Raw genomic sequence first — 17561 nt, 5'->3', positions numbered from 1 at the left:
CAGACTTTGATTTGGTTTCAGCATAATAGTGGCCGCTTCCATAGATTCCACTGTGGTGCCATATTGCAGACAGTTCATATTTTTTCTCCTAAAGCAGAGAAATGCAACAAAAAGGTATCATTAATATTACTTTTCTGGCCAGTCATTTGTATTTATACCTCAGACCAATTGAACAAACTGAGTTAATTTTGATGCCATCAAGCAGACTAGACATATTCAACATTTTCTGGTCAACCAAGTAACTTCTTTACCACAATATAGGGATGTCCAATATCTGTAAATATTTTGGAAAATGGCTACTTTTCTGAGAAGCACTGGACACAATTCAGCTGAAAGATGAAACTGAATACAGAAAATGCTGTGAATACTCAGCAGGTCAGGCAGCATCTGAAGAAAGAGAAACAGAGTCTGTTTCTCTTCTCATAGCTGTGGCCTAACCAGTTGAATATTTACAGATTTTTTCAATATGTATGTCAGATTTGTGGTACTTTGTTGAAGGATTTTTACTGAAGGATACTCAAGAAATAAAAATTTCTCATTACATTTACAAAGATTTCCACATCTTTTGTAATTTATTTTTTTTTATTGAAGTTCATCAAACAAACATTTCCATAAGATGTATTTCAGACATTGTACATATATATCATATAATCACTTATATGACAAAATCTACACAAAGTATTTATCTGGGGTATACACTTATAGAAAAGAGTGGAAAGTAAAAACAAGCAAAAGGAAAGAACTATGTACAAGTAGGGAGTGATTTTTTTTACAACAGATTCATTGATTTGTGAGAATAAAATCGGGCTTATGAGGTAGTTATGTAGTTAAACCATTTTTCCCAGTATGAATCAAATTGTTCCAGCTTATGATTAACAGATGCTGTTATCTTCTCCATTTTGTAAATGTCCATTGTAATTTCCATCCATGTATTTAAAGTTGGACTCTCCTGTGATAACCATTTCCTAGTAAGAGTCTTTTTACCAGCCGCCAACAGTATATTCATTAAATATTTATCTCTTTTCAACCATTCTTGAGGTATATATCCAAAATATATGGTCTTACTCTCAAAGGGTATTTCACATTTAAAGATGTCTTGTGGGACATTGTGTATCCCCCTCCAATAGTTTTTGATAACAGGCAGTCCCAAAAAATATGATAATGATTTGCATTTTGATTTCCACAATTTCTCCAGCAAATAGGGAGGTTATGATCATAATGGGATTTCTGAGAGGGTGTAATACAATATCTTATCAAGTTTTTTGCATCCAGACTCCCTCCATTTCTGTGAACTGGTACACTTCCATTGATATCTCCATATTGTTGTCCATTCTTCCTCAGGTATAATTATCCCTCCTTCCTTCTCCCATTTTGTTTTAAAGTATGAAGTCGAATGGGTTTTAAGATTTGACAACCCCTTATACATGCTTGAAATGATTCTAATACCATCATCTGAATTATATGCTTTTCTAAAGAGCTCTATCAAGCATGTATTTGCCTTGGTTACATTTTTAAGCGTCTTATTAACATATTGTCACATCTGTAAATACCAATAAAAATCTTGTTTTTCTAATAAGTGTTTCTCTTTAAGCATTTCAAAACTGAACAGTGTTCCTTCTTTCATTATGTTGCAAAGCACTGTTATTCCTTTAGCTGTCCAGTCCTTAAATCTAGCATCCAATTTATTTGGTGTAAAATCAGTCATATGCACACCATTTAAGAATTGCAATATCTCCCTCTAGATTATATTATTTTATAGTAGTTTTCCATATTTTAAGAGTCAATTTCACCCATGGGTTATTAATAGTATTTATGTACCTTTGCAGGTTGTTATCAATCAAAATTGCTTGTATGGGAATGGGAAGTACATGCTCCTCAATGTTTTTTCATTGAGCGTCATATGATGGGTTGCACCAACATATCACAGCTCTCAACTGTGCTGCAAAATAATAATCTCTAAGAGAAGGCAAGCCCCACCCCCCCTTTTCCTTGGCTAATTGCAAAGTTTTGAGATGAACTCTAGGCCTTTTACCCTGCCAAATATACCCTGATAGCATCTTGTTTCATTCATTGAATTGATTTTGATTAATCTCTGTTGGTAAGGTCTGAAAGAGATATAACAGTCTGGGCAGTATATTCATTTTAATAGACTCAATCCTTGAACTGAGACTGAAAAAAGGAATCAGGCTCCATCTTGCCACATCTTCCTTAATTTTTTATATAAAGGCTGATAATTCTGATAATTTTGCCAAATCTTTGGGCATAATGATGCCCAAATATTTGAAAGACTCTGTGTGCCATGCCCAGGGGTATCGACTTTCAATTTCTCTTGGTGGGCTATAGTAATATGAAAGTAATTGGGTTTTATCTATGTTGATCTTGTATCCTGATAATTGACCATATTGTTCAAAGGATTGCATCAACTTAGGTAAAAAGTATGTTGGTTGCTCTAGATAGATCAAAATGTCATCCGCATAATAAGCCAATTTATGCTCTGTCCCTTTAATAGTAATTCCCCTGATATCTTCATTTTGTCTGATGTATTGAGCTAATGGTTCCAGATATAAAGTGAAGAGTAGTGGTGACCATGCACAACCCTATCTCGTGCCCTTTTTTAGGGTAAGACTATTTGATAAATATCCATTGATTTTAATCCTAGCAGTAGGATTGTCATATAGTGTCTGTATAGTTTTAATAATTGTGTCTTGGAAACCAAATCTATGTAAAACACTGTAAAGAAAATTCCAATTAACCGAATTAAATGTTTTTTCAGCGTCCACACTATCACTATTGCTTTGATTTAATGTTTTTTGTATATGATCCATAATGTGAAGTGTCCTTCGGATATTGTCTTGTGTTTGTCATTGTCGTATAAAACCTGTCTGATCGTTACGTATCAGTATGGGTAGAAACTCCTCTAATCGGTTGGCCATCATGGAGGTAGTAATCTATAATAATCTACATTAAGAACGGATATTAGTCTCAATGACCCGCATTCCATTTTATCCTTGCCTTCTTTCGGTATAGCTGAGATTATCGCTTCCTTCCAACTGGGTGGCATTTGTGCCTTTTTTAGAGCCCAGTTCAGTGTGGGGAGTAAAAGAGGAACTAACTCATTTTTAAATTCTTTGTACCACTCTGCCATATACCCATCTGATCCTGGTGACTTGCTTAATTTAAGCCTACTAATTGCAGCTTTTAATTCAACTTGAGTTATGTCAGCAGTCATCTTTCTATTTTGTTCTTCGCTTAAAGTGGGTAACTCTAGAGAATTCAAGAAGGTGTCAAATTGTGTTATGCTTCCCCCTGGAACTTTGGAATATAGCATTTTGTAAAACACTTCAAAAGCTTCTTGAATTTCACTTAGCTTATTTTTTATCATTTTCGTTCTTGGGTCCCTAGTTCTATGAATTGTATTTTCTGCTATCTTTTTTTTCAGTTTTCCTGCCAGTATTTTCATAGATTTCGATCCACTTTCATAATGTCTCTGTTTCAGAAACATTAAGTTTTTCCTGATTTCTTGCATAGCCAAATTATTTATTTCATTCCTAATTCTTTTAATTTCCCCTAATGTATCCTGTGACAAATTTAATTTGTGTTTTTTCTCTAGTTCCTTCAGCCTATTTTGCAATTCCTCTAATGTTTTATTCCTTATTTTTTTCTTATATGAAGATATCGCTATAATTTTCCCTCTTAAGACCACCTTCAGAGTATCCCATAAAATGGGAGGTGAAACCTCTCCATTATCATTAAATTCTACGTAGAGACCAATTTCTTTTTTAATTTGTTCCTTAAAGTATGGATCATTGAGTAGACTTGAATTTAGTTTCCAAATAGTACTCTTTGGTTGTAGGTCAAAATCAACAGATAAATATATAGGTGCATGGTCACTTACATCTATTGTCCCAATTCCACAGGTGTTTATTTTGTCTTTGTCTTTTCCAAATGTTATGAAATAGTCTATTCTTGTATATACAGAATGTGGAGCAGAATAATGAGTGTAATCCCTTCTGTCAGGGAAAAGGTCCCTCCATATATTACTTAAACCAACATCCCAAAAAGTGTATTAACTTTCTTATGTAAAGATATTGTTTCATAGGTTTTTCTATTGGAAGAGTCTAAGTTTGGTTGTAATTGTAATTTAAGTCTCCCCCACATATCAGGAGACCATCTGTTTCTGTTACCATAATATCAGTAATTTTCTGAAAGAAACCAATATCACTTCCCGGGGGTGCGTATATATTCAATAGAGTAACTGAATTGCCATCTATATTCCCCCTTACCAGAATATATCTGCCTTCTTTATCTCCCATTTCGAATATTTTTTCAAAATTTGGCTTACTTGAGATAAGAATAGCAACTCCTCTCCTATGTCCTGATTTATATGAGGAGAAAAACAGATTAGTGAAACCCATTCTCTTCAGTTTTTTTATGCTCATTATCACTTAAATATACTGTAAATATACTACATGGGCTTGTTCTTTTTTCATTTTGGATAAAATTCTCTCACGTTTGATTGGATTTAATAGCCCATGTACATTAAAAAAATGAATTTTATCTTGTCCTTAGCCGTCTGTATTTATCTGTCAATGTATCATTGAAATTAGAATAAAAATTAATGAATCTATTCCCTGAACAAATAAGAACCAAGAAACTCAAATAATAACAAAAATGGCAATGAACATGTGATTCCAAGGCTGAGGTCCCTAGTAAATGACCCTGCGTTGAGCTAGAGGAAATGTCTAGCTGTGGGGGCTAACCCCTCCTTCTTGTGAGTTGAGGGCCCCCATTGTAGTATTCATAAAAGTCAGTGAACAAATCCATTACACTGATAAGATTTCCCTGTGTACTCCTATATATACATATATGTATGTATGTACACACAAATATATACACACACACACACACACACACAAACACACACACACACACACACACACACACACACACACACACACATATATATATATATATATATACATACACATACATACATACATACATACATACACACACACATTACACACATACCCATATATGCATATATATATATATTCTCATTTTGGTGGGGAAAAAGGAGTAAGTGAGTGAATAAAGAATAACAACTAAGTGATATAAAATCCACATTATAATAAGTATTTCTCGAGATAGGTATATCATCGTCTACTTTTGCTTCTGTTTAGGTTCTCAACATTTTAAAAATCAGCCAAACCTTATGACTCTTCTGAAGGGGGTCAGGACTATCTTTGGGAAACTCCTGGTCTCTTCCTGATATGTTTCTCTCGGCCTCCTCCCGTCTCCTGCCTTCTCGATTCTCGCACTATTTCCCAAGCGGAGCGGGACAATTCCTCAGCCAAGCTTTCCTTCATTTTGTTCATGCTGACGGGCAACCCTCTGGCCCTCATGTCTGTAGTCGCCTCTTCCACTGTCTGATACAACCGCATCCCGTTGTCATAAAACAATCGAAGTTTAGCAGGGTACGGAGTTTGAAATCTAATCTTGTTTTGCTTTAGTACTCGCTTTACTTCAGAGTATTCTTTGCATTTCTGGAGGACCGCGGGGGGGGGGGGGGTAATCTTGGTCGAAATATATTAATTTATCCTCTAAAAACACTCTCTTCTTACCCCAGGCCCTTCGTAGAATCTCCGCCTTGGTGCTGTACCGAAGGAATTTAATTATAATCGAGCATGGCTTTCTATCCTGGGTAGGTTTTGGGATGAGAGCACGGTGGGCTCTCTCGACTTCCAGCTTCATAGCCGGGGTAAGATCCAACGCGTCCCACAGTAACTTTCCGACAAACTCTGTCATAGACGAGCCCTCCGCTCCTTCGGGAATGTTGCAGATTCTGATATTTTTCCGCCATGATCTTCCCTCCAGGTTAAGCAGTTTACCTTCTTGGTGATGAATTATTTTTATTGACTTGCTCAGTATCCGTTCGGTGTTTTGAACGTGATCTTCCACCTTCTCAATGCGAGTCTCTGCCACCGCTATTTTTTGATTGACGCTGGCGAGCTCTGCCTTAATATCACGGAGCTGCTGCTTCATGTCTTTCTGGACCTCCATTATTTCTTTCAGGATTTCGAAGATATTCGCCACTTCATCTGAACGAGGCCCGACAGCCGCCTCACTAGCATGCGGTCGGGTAGGAGAGCCGCTCGCTGCACCCCTCTCGGCCGCAGGCTCCGCAGTGTCGCTTGTTTTATTTCCATTTCTTCTCCCCATTCTTGCCCCTCTTTTCAGTTCAAATATTTTTCAAAAAATATTATATTTGATGGATTAACGGGGCTTAATACACATTTTTGCGGAGGAACTAGTGACTTAAGCTGCCATTCTCGATGATGACGTCACCGGAAAACCGATTTCCACATCTTTTGATTCACTGTTCAGCATTAATTTTTATGTATCTTTGACTTTATCTCTGTATAAGACTATGTAATTGTCTTAGCCTGAAAATATATTTACTTAAGTTAAAAAAAAGGATATTATACTTAGAGCATAGCAAAAAAATTGCTTGTATGAGGCGACCAATCTTTCCACCTTCCTCAAATATTAGATCCTGAAACCAAAATAAAACTTGTCGAATACAAAGAAAACGTCATTGAAAACCTAGTAAGCTAACCACCTGTCTTCCAATGACAGCTTTCTGAGAAAAACTCAAAAAATGTTTCAGAAGCTGGGAGGGGAGAGGGTAATATTTCTCTGAGCTTTTGAGTGAATGAGAAAGAATACATCATTTCACACAGTTGTTAAAGATGAAAGAGTGCATGCCCAATATAAAGAGTAACAAGCACAAAGCTTGTTGAATTGATCCAGCCTGGATGGATTTCAGTGACTTGGTGTCTGTGGGAGAAAAGATCAATTATAGCAGGAATTGTGAGTGCTTTATTAAAGAAAAGTTAGAAGAGCACATGTCCATGTTCAGTATTTGCTGTTCCCTTGTTTACATTCTTTACTCTTACCAACACATGGTTCTAGACACAAGGCAATAATTGCCCAATGTTCTACTATATATTTTGTTTGTTGCTTTGCCCATTTCTCATGTTATCTCAAAAATATGTTGTGGCCTTTGAGGTAGTTACATGCTCAAAAGCTATGCTGTTTATATCAGTGAGGAATGCATCACTGATATATTTACGTCACACAGATCAAGCAGTTCTCTGAGCCGTCAGGAGAAACCTCTTCATAGGCATCAAATGGGCAAAGGTGCCTTTGCACAAAAAATTCAGGAACACTTGAGTGGTACTGAACTCTGGCGTATGTTGCTGTGCACAATGGCCATTACTGACAACACAACTGCTGAATACTCAGGGAGTGTGCACACCAGCTCACTGACACCTTCATGGGCATCTTCAATGATTCACTCATCCAGTCTGCTGCCCCCACGTTTTAAATCAGCCAAGATCATCCCTGAACAAAAGAAATCTACACTTTCAGAACAAAATGGTGGCACAGTCGCCAATAATCATGAAGCACTTTGAATGGATGGCAATGGCACATCTCCAAAACTCCATTCCTGCCTCATTAGACATTCACAGAACCGCTCTATGACCGATACGCCTGGATCTGTCCCAGATACGCCTGGAAAACAAGGACACTGATGCCAGAATACTGCTTCTGGATTTCAGTTCAGCATTCAACATTATTGTTCCACAGACCTTGAACAAACTCCTACTCCTCAGTCTAAATGTACCACCGTGCAACTGGGTGTTGGACTTGCTAACCAACAGACCTCAGATAGTCAGGATGCACAACTGCTCCTCCACCCCAACATCAGGTTCCCCCCACCTGTGACCATTAGCCCCTATACCATGCCTAGTGCAAATAGTTTTTAAATAGTGTCTGTTACATGCACTTCTGTTGAAAAAGCATCAATTTTTGTTACTGACAGCTGGCAGGAGGTAAGGAGCAAGTCAATTATGAATTGTTTTGCTGACTGATGTTTAAAGTTTTCAGGCTTGGAGATGCCAGAAACTGCTGGAAGTGAAAATGAAATAATTTCACTACTTCAGAAAGTTAAGAACTACACAGAATTTGAAGGTATTTGACAATCAATCTGAATATTGTAGTGACACTGAAGATTTGGAGGATGCAATTTTCCAAAAGCATTGTGTGAAGACAGTACACTGTCTATACTAGGAATCTGCACTGATTTTTATCATTTACATTAAAAAAACACGTACACTGGATAAATTGTTCTGTCGATAACTATTAGGGACTAATACGGCTTTGTAACACTGCAGCAGTATTGACAGCTGTTTTCTGTTTCATTAAAATACATAATTTGTTGCTCTTTTAAATAGTAATTTGTCTTTTTGATTCCTTTTTAATGATTCTCATGAAATGTCCACTAATTGGGACAGCCGCTCAAATGGGCAAATATATACTATTCCCGATCTGCCCCAATTACCAAAAGTCACAGCTCCAGTGACACTGATCACTGATTAAGACCTCTCGTGCTATTGACTCTCGTGCCACATGAAACAACACAAAACTACACCGGACTATGTGAGACAGCAGAAGGCTACAGAAGACTACGTTGAACAACACAAAATCTACACTAGACTATAGACCTGCACAGAACTACATAAAGTGCACAAAACAGTGCAGGGCAGTACAATAATTAATAAATAAGACAATTGACAATGTACAGAACAAATTACAATTTTATAATAAATGATGTAGATGTCAGTCTAGACTCTGAGTATTGAGGAGTCTGATGGCTTGGGGGAAGAAACTCTTGCACAGTCTGGTCGTGAGAGCCCAAATGCTTCGGTACCTTTTGCCAGATGGCAGGAGGGAGAGGAGTTTGTGTGAGGGGTGCGTGGGGTCCTGCACAATACTGTTAGCTTTGTAGGTGCAGCGTGTGGTGTAAATGTCTGTAATAGCAGGAAGAGAGACCCCAATGATCTTCTCAGCTGACCTCACTATCCGCTGCAGGGTCTTGCGATCCGAGACGGTGCAATTCCCGAACCAGGCAGTGATGCAGCTGCTCAGGATGCTCTCAATACAACCCCTGTAGAATGTGATGAGGATTGGGGGGGGGGGGGTGGGAGATGGACTTTTCTCAGCCTTCGCAGTAAGTAGAGATGGTACTGGGCTTTCTTGGCTACGGAGCTGGTGTTGAAGGACCATGTGAGATTTTCCATCAGGTGAACACCAAGAAATTTGGTGCTCTTAATGATCTCAATGGAGGAGCCATCAATGTTCAGCAGAAAGTGGTCGCTCCATGCTCTCCTGAAGTCAACAACTATCTCTTTTGTCCTGCTCACATTCAGAGACATGTTGTTGGCTCTGCACCAGTCTGTTAGTCGCTGCACCTCCTCTCCATGCTGACTCGTTGTTCTTGCTGATGAGACCCACCACGGTCGTGTCATCGGCGAACTTGATGATGTGATTCGAGCTGTGTATTGCAGCACAGTCATGGGTCCAATTGCAGAAGGAGGTACAGAAGCCTTGGTTTTGAAGCACATTGATTAGTACTAATGGGATGATGGTGTATTCAACACCGTTATAGCCATGCTATAATCAATAACCTGCTGCCTGGTGTAGGTATTGCTGTTGTTCAGGTGGTCCAAAGGTGAATGGAGAGCCAGTGTGATTGTGTCTGCTATGAACCTGTTGTGGTAGTTGGCACACTTTGGAGGTCCAAGTCCTTGCTCAGGCCGAAGTCAATTCCGGCCATGGTTAACCTATCAAAACACTTTATCATGGTAGATATGAGTGCTACCGGGTGATAGTCATTAAGGAAGCTCACCCTACGTTTCTTGAGTAGAATCAGAATGATTCAGAATCAGGTTAAATATCATTGACATATGTTGTGAGATGTGTTGTTTTGTGGCAGCAGTACAGCACAAAACAAAAAAACTATAAATTACAATTAGAAATATATAGTGCATTCCAGTTAATTGAGACACATTGGGACCAGTACATTTTGGCCCAATTAAATGGCTGCCCCATTTACCAATGTTTCATGGAAAACAAAAAGGTACAAAAAAGACAAACAACCATTTAACTGAGGAATAAATTATGTATTTAGATGAAATACTAAACAAATTAAGACACTAACAATACTACTACAGCACTCTAAAAATGTATTAGTTCCTAATAGTTACTGATGGAGGAATTCATTTAGTGTACACTGCCATGTTCTTTTGATTGATTGGAAATTGTCACAACCACGGATTTGACAGTGCAGTAGATACAGCACTTGTGCTTGTGAATGTGCACGTGCCAGCTAATTATTATTTCATTGTGATAGTATTTAACTCCATGCATGTCACCATAGTGTGGTTGTCGAGATTTGGGCATAGCACAGCAATGCTTAGCTGCCTGTTTGCATTCAGTCTTGTCTGAGAAATTGGACTGTCGAGTCAGCTGACTCCGAAGACTAGCGGTATTCATTTAATATTTAGTTGTTCTTTTCAATTGCAGTGTAGGCTTCATTTTCTATTTGAGAGTTTTAGTTAATGGCCTTGTTTGGCCTAGTGTTAATTGTTTTCTTTTACCTATAACACTGTTCGCATTAAAGTCTGTGAAATATCGACCAGCTTCAGTGTCTCTCACAACGCAGTTGGGCCATATCTGAACCTGGTGACAGAAATGAATAAAACTAGACCAGACACCTAGTGCAGATAATGGAATGCCTTCATACAATGCTATCGACAATTGTAACTTCCAAATAGTCAGTTTCATTACAACATTCAAGATGATTGTCAATACCTTCAAGTTCTTCATAATTCCTAACTTGTTGAAGTAGTGAAATTGTTTCATTTTTACTACTGGCCATTTCTGGCATCTCCAAGTCTGAATGCTTGAAACTGCAGTGAACAAAACGGTTCTGAAATGTCTTACTACTTATTTCTCCCCAATTATCAGTGACAAAATCACTTCTTTTTGAACACAAACATACACAACTGATGCTATTTAAAAACTATTTGCTCTAAACACAATGTAGTGTTTAATTGCCACACAGGTGCATGCAACGTATGCTAGTCTGCTGTCCCAGGTAAGTGATCTAGTCTCCCAAATGAACAAAGGGAATGCTGGATATTTTCTTGATTTGCTTTTATTCCTTAAGAGTTGTCCCAAATAAGTGGCTGCCCAGATGAACCGATGACCCAATTAACTGAAATATACTGTATATTTTTAAAAAAAATTAAATAAGTAGTTAAAAAGATAGCAAAATAGTGAGATAGAGTTTATGCGTTTATTTTCTGTTAAGAAATCAGATGGCAGATGGGAAGAAGCTGTTCATAAAATGTTGAATTTGTCTCTTCAGGCTCCAGTACCTACTCTCTGATAGAAGCATTGAGAAGAGGGTGTGACTTGAGTGGTGTTGGTCCTTAATGATCGAAGCCACCTTTTTGCGGCATCTGCTTTTGAGGATTGATGCCCCTTTTAAAGCAGGTGGGAACTTCCGACTGCCTACATTCTTGCACTTTCTGTCACTACTAAGGACCCTGCTGCAGGCTGTGAGTGCTCTCGGAGGTGGGCTACAAAACAAGATTGGCAATTATGCTCATGAGTATGCACATTTCAGCCAATTATTGTTTCATTGTGGTGATATTTAATTCTCTTCCTTCCATTTCACTCTTATCGAGTCTTGACAAAAAGCACAGCAACATCAACACTCTCTGCTTACCTTTGTCCTTTGCAAGAGATTTTAGCTAATGGCCCTGTTGGTCTTGCTTTTCCTTAATTTTGCACAGTTCTTAAATGCTGGTGAACTGTTCATCCATTTCAGTGCCTCTGCTAAGACCTTGTGGTGAACTAGATATACCTGTCTGACTGCTCCTGTGGCTCCTCCCACAGACCTGACCACAAAAAAATGGACCTAGCAGAGAGAGAGAGGGAGAGAGCACCTGTCTATGCCCCTGACATTTGTTGGTCAGATAGGACAGAAGTTACAATCAGTGGAGGCTGTTTTGGCAGAGGCGACCCATGCAGTGCAACAGTTACTCACAGAATGACAAGCCCAGCCCAAGCTGAAGTTCATGGAGGAAAAGCTAAAATCTGTAGAGTCTGGGTTGGCAGAAGTGTTTCACACAGTTTAACAACTACTTACAGAGTGTCAAGCTCAGTCCATGCAGGAAGAATAGGTGACAGCTCTCACTGCGACAGTTCAGCAACCTACCATAAACAGCTGGATTCTGGTGGAAGCAATTACTGCTCTCATGGCTGTGGTTCAGCAGTTGACAATTGACAGCCAGAATCAGGTGACACTCTTGCTGCCACAGTTCAGCCTCCTTCAGCCAGCTCTGTTCCACTCTGCAGCATCTCCTACGTGCTCCCCTTCAACAGTCTCATCAGCCTCAGCCACTAATGCCCCGACTCCCGTGACCAGACCAGAATCATGTATTCCTCCATCAGGAAGATACTGCGGTGACCCTGAAAGCTGCAGGAATTTTATTTCCCAGTGTGAGTTGACTTTCCAAGCCCAACCAGGTCGGTTCAGTGATGATGCGTATAAACTGGTCTATCCGGTGAATCTCATAGATGGACTTCGCTCAGCTTGTTCAATGTCCTAAGAGAACAAGGTTCTCCTGCAGCCCAGTCATTCCCGAAATTTATAGCTGAGTTCAAGAGAGGTTTTGATCTTCCAGAATGGAGTCAGGTGGCTGCCCACAGACTATTGGACCTGTGCCAAGAGAAAGGGAAAGCAATAGAGTACACAGGAAAGTTTCACACACCTGTGGTTCAGACATGGTGGAATGAGGAATCCCTTTTCACTGCCTTCCAGAGTGGGCTGAGTGCAGGGTCCAGCTTGAGACTGCAGTGAGCGATGAGTAGGACAGCCTGGATGGCCGGATAAATCTGGTCATTCTAATTGAGAAACAGGCAATGAAATTTTGCAGAGAAAGAATGGATCAAACTTCCTTCTCTATAGATCACCGTCTGTCTTCATCCCTTTCCAGATTACATAGTACACAGTTCATGGAGGAGTCTATGCAGGTGGAGCACTTGCATTTGTCTGAGGAGGATGGTGATCAGTAAAGAACAGGCTTCTGTCTCTACACCTGCCCCTCCACCTATCTTTGCATTGTCTGAAACCTTTGCAACAAAACCATCAATTCCATCATCCAAATTATCGACATATAGCGTAAAATGAAACAGTCCTAACACAGTCCCCTGTGGAACACCACTAGTCACTGGCAGCCAAACAGAAAAGGCTTTCTTTATTCACACTCTTCGCCCCCTGCCAATCAGCCACTGCTTTATCCATGTTAGAATTTTTCCTGTAATACCATTGGCTCAGCTTTTTAAGCAGCCTTCATGTGTGGCATCTTGTCAAAGGCGTTCAACCAATTCTCCTTTGTCTATTCTGCTTGTTCCTTCTTCAAAGAATTCCAACAGATTTGTCAGGGAAGATTTTCCCTTGAGGAAACCATGCTGACTATAGCCTATTTTGCCTCCAAGTTCCCTAAGACCTCTTCCTTAATAATCGACTTACATCTTCTCAACCACTCAGGTCAGACTAACTGACCTATTGTTTTCTTTCTTCTGTCTCTCTCCCTTCTTGAAGAGCGGAGTGATATTTGCAATTTTCCAGTCTTCTGGGACAATTCCAGAATCTAGTGATTCTTGGATGATCATTACCAATGCTTCCATGATCTCTTTAGTCACCTCTTTCAGAACTTTGGGGTGTACACCATTTGGTTCTGTTGACTGATTTATCTTCAGACCTCTCAACTTCCCAAAAGCATTCTCTGTATTTAGGATTACTTCACACACTGCACGACTTCTGACACTCAGAACTACAACCATACTGCTAGTATCTTCCACAGTGAAGTCTGATGCAAAATACTTATTCAGTTTGTCGGCCATTTCATTGTCCCTCATTACGATCCGATATTCACTCGCCTCTTTTAAACTTTGTATACCTGAAGAAACTTTTGATACTTCCTTTAATATTATTAGATAGCTTACTTTCATATGCCTTCTTAATGACTTTTTAGTTGCCTTCTGCTGGTTTCTAAAACCTTCTCAATCCTCTAACTTCCCACTAATTTTTGCTCTATTATGTGTCTTCTCTTTGGCTTTTATGTTGGCTTTGATTTCTCTTGTTAGCCACAGTTGTGCTGTCTCTCCTTTAGAATACTTTTTCTTCTTTGCAATGTATGTATCCTGTGACTTCCAAATAGCTTCCAGAAATTCCAGCCACTGCTGCTCTGCTGTCACCCCTGCCAGTGTTTTTTTCCCCAATCAATTCTGGTAAACTCCTCTCTCATGCCTCTGTAATTCCCTTTACTCTCATCCCTGCCAGTGTTTGTTTTTTCCAGTCAATTCTGGCCAACTCCTCTCTCATGTCTCTGTAATTCCTTTTACTCTCATCCCTGCCAGTGTTTGTTTTTTTCCAGTCAATTCTGGCCAACTCCTCTCTTATGTCTCTGTAATTCCTTTTACTCCACTGAAATACTGATATATCCTGTGCAATGGAGTCAACTGAAAGTGAATTAAGAAAGGTACTGGACAACAGTGTTCAATTATGGTACTGGAAAACTCAATTATGGGCTCAGAGCATGATGCAAAACATACCCCACACTGTCTCAGGTCTAGATAGCAACTCAAAATGTTTGCAATGTGCAGCAGAAATCCAGTTTCCCCATTTTTACCAGCACCTGGATGAATTTTACCTTGCAGGGGATTGCCTTATGTGGGGATTGAGAGTTGTAAAGTGTTGGAGGAATTATAGGCTGATCATCTAGGCCTGGACAAAATCAAAGCATTGGCTCAAAGCTTTTTTTCTGGTGGCCTGGGATAGATCACCAGAATGAGCAGTTTGCCATGTACTGTTCAACACATCCAGAAGATGCCAAGAGATGTGCCTCTCCATCCATGGGAATGGTCTACATTGCCCTGGCAGGGGATAGATATGGATTTTGCCAGTCCATTTATGGGTATGAATTTCTTGGTTGTAGTGAATGCAGCTGCAAAGTGGCCAGTAGTGTTCCCAATAGCCCCCACTACTGCCACGAGCACTGTTAATGTGTTGAGAAGACTCTTCTCGAGGACTGGTGTTCCAGAACACTTAGTCAGTGCTAATGGACCACAGTTTGCTGTGGAACAGTTTCAGTCATTCCCTGAAAATGAATGGAATAAGACATGTTACATCTGCACCATATCACCCAGCTATGAATGGTTTGGCAGAAAGTTTCTCCCAGAGTCTAAAGAGTCTGCAATGTCAATGTCAGCAGAATACACTACACTGACTCTGAATCAGTAGCTCGCCAATTTTATCCTTACATACCGTAATACAGAACACTCTACAACCAACAACTCACCAGCTATGTTGTTCCTGGGTCACGTGTTATCCCTTGTGTTCACAGGATAAACAGATAAGACAAATTGAGGGCTCCTCAAACAAGTAGGTTCAATGTTTCACTCCTGGATATACTGGCAAGGGACTACAGAGGTGATCAAAAGCGGATATTTGGAAAGATTAAGGACAGAACTAGACCAGTCTCCTACACAGTGCAAATTGCATCTGATATCTTCTGAAGGCAACACACCAATCAGTTGAGGAGAGCAGAGTCAAATGTTGGAGAAGAAAGATGCCCAGAGCTGTCAAAATCACTTCCTTCAGTCCCAGAGTCAACTTCTACAACCCCCACAGAGGAGGCCCCGGAAACTGGTATTATTCAACAGCCACAAGTGTCAGCAGCAGTGCAGAGTGAACCCCCACCCCCCTTGTCAGGAGAGACGTTATCCCACAAGAGTACAAAATCTTCCACAGTGATTAAATCTTCGGGCCTGAATAGCACAATTTAAAATTTATTATGCTGTGGATGTCTATATAGTAATTGTATTATATAGTATACTGTGTATACATATGTATATAGATGCTTGGAGAACATTATGTTACATATTTGTGTAAAGCTGCGTTGTATATTGAGTTGTAGCTAAGCAGAGGGGATTGTTGTGTAAATTGAATACTTCAGTAATATTTGAGTAATATTGTAAGTATCTTGTTTGATTAAGCATCACACCCAAAATGCTGGAGGAACTCAGCAGTCAGGTGGAAAAGAGTATTCCTATGTTTTGGGCTGAAACCCTTCGACAGGACTGGCGAAAAGAGTCTGAGGAGTTGATTTAAAAGGTGGGGGGAGTGGAGAGAGAAACACAAGGTGAGAGGGAAAGCCTGAAGGGGGAAGGATGAATTAGAGAGCTGGAAAGTTGGTTGGTGAAAGACACAGAAGGCCATGGAAGAACGAAAAGGGGGGAGGAGCACCAGAGGGAGGCAATGGGCAGGCAAGGAGATGAGGTGAGAGAGGGATAAGGGAATAGGGAATGGTGAAGGAGTGGGGGCAGGAGGTATTACCAGAAGTTCGAGAAATCGATGTTTATCCCATCAGGTTGGAGGCTACACGGATGGAATATAAGGTGTTGTTCTTCCAAACCAAGTGTGGTCTCATCACAAGGAGGAGGCCATGGATTGACATATCAGAATGGGAATTGGAAGTGGAATTAAAATGGGTGGCCACTGGGAGATCCCGCTTTTTCTGGTGGATGGAGTGTAGATGGACTGACAGGTGAAGTGTCGCCTCACCTGGAAGGACTGTTTAGGGCCCTGAATGGTGGTGAGGGAGGAGGTGTAGGGCAGCTGTAGCACTTGTTCTGCTTGCTAGGATGTACCAGGAGGGAGATCAATGGGAAGGAATGAATGGACAAGGGAGTTGTGTAGGGAGTGATCCCTGTGGAAAGCTGAAGGGGGGGGGGGGTGTGAGAGAAAGATGTGCTAGGTGGTGGGATCCCGTTGGAGATGGCGGAAGTTTTGGAGAATGATGTGCTGGACATGGAGGCTGATGGGGTGGTGGGTAAGGATCTTTTGATTAGTTTTGGAGTTAGAAAACCTAATAATCTCTGCCTATCCCACTTGTACCGAGAGCAAGACATCATATCATCACCCTACTGGGCCACTCTGTCCAATGCATCACTATCCCTGGTCCCACCTCTTGGTGGATTTCTTCAGTGATTTTCCCTTCTTCAGATTGAAACACTACCAGTATGGTGGTTGTTGACTGTTTCTCCAAGGCTGCCTACTTCGTTGCTCTCCCCAATGCCATAAGGGATTCCAGTCACCCCTCTTCCCTGACCAGGAGATTGATGTTGTTGAACAGTTGGCCCACTGCTATAAGCGCACGTGGGGATGGGCCAGAGATACTCTCGTGTGCGCGGAAACAATACGCCTGGTAGGCTCATCAGCTCCACCAGCAGGTGAAGTCTCGCAAGCCAGGGGAAAAAGTCTGGCTGGCATCTAGAGATCTTCTTCTGAAAGATGAGAGCCGTATGTTTGTCCCATGCTATGGGGGACCATTCACAGTGGAGAAAGCCATCAACAAAGTTTCATATAGATTGTGCCTGCAATCATCAGTGAATATTCATTCAGGGTTCCATGTTTCCGAGCTTAAGCTGGAGACTTCATCCTCACTTGATCCCGTCAGCCCCTCTCCACCTCCTCCCTGCTTGGGTGTTCCCTGGTCTGTCCTATGCAGCACCCTCTTCAATCTTGTTGGGTGCAGGGTAGGATCTGGTATAAGACCATAAGATATAGGAGCAGAATT

Source organism: Hemitrygon akajei, chromosome 3 (genome assembly GCF_048418815.1).
Source record: "Hemitrygon akajei chromosome 3, sHemAka1.3, whole genome shotgun sequence".
NCBI classification, from domain to species: Eukaryota; Metazoa; Chordata; class Chondrichthyes; order Myliobatiformes; family Dasyatidae; genus Hemitrygon; species Hemitrygon akajei.
The sequence above is the reverse complement of the archived record's forward strand: the minus strand, read 5'-3'. Positions refer to the sequence as shown.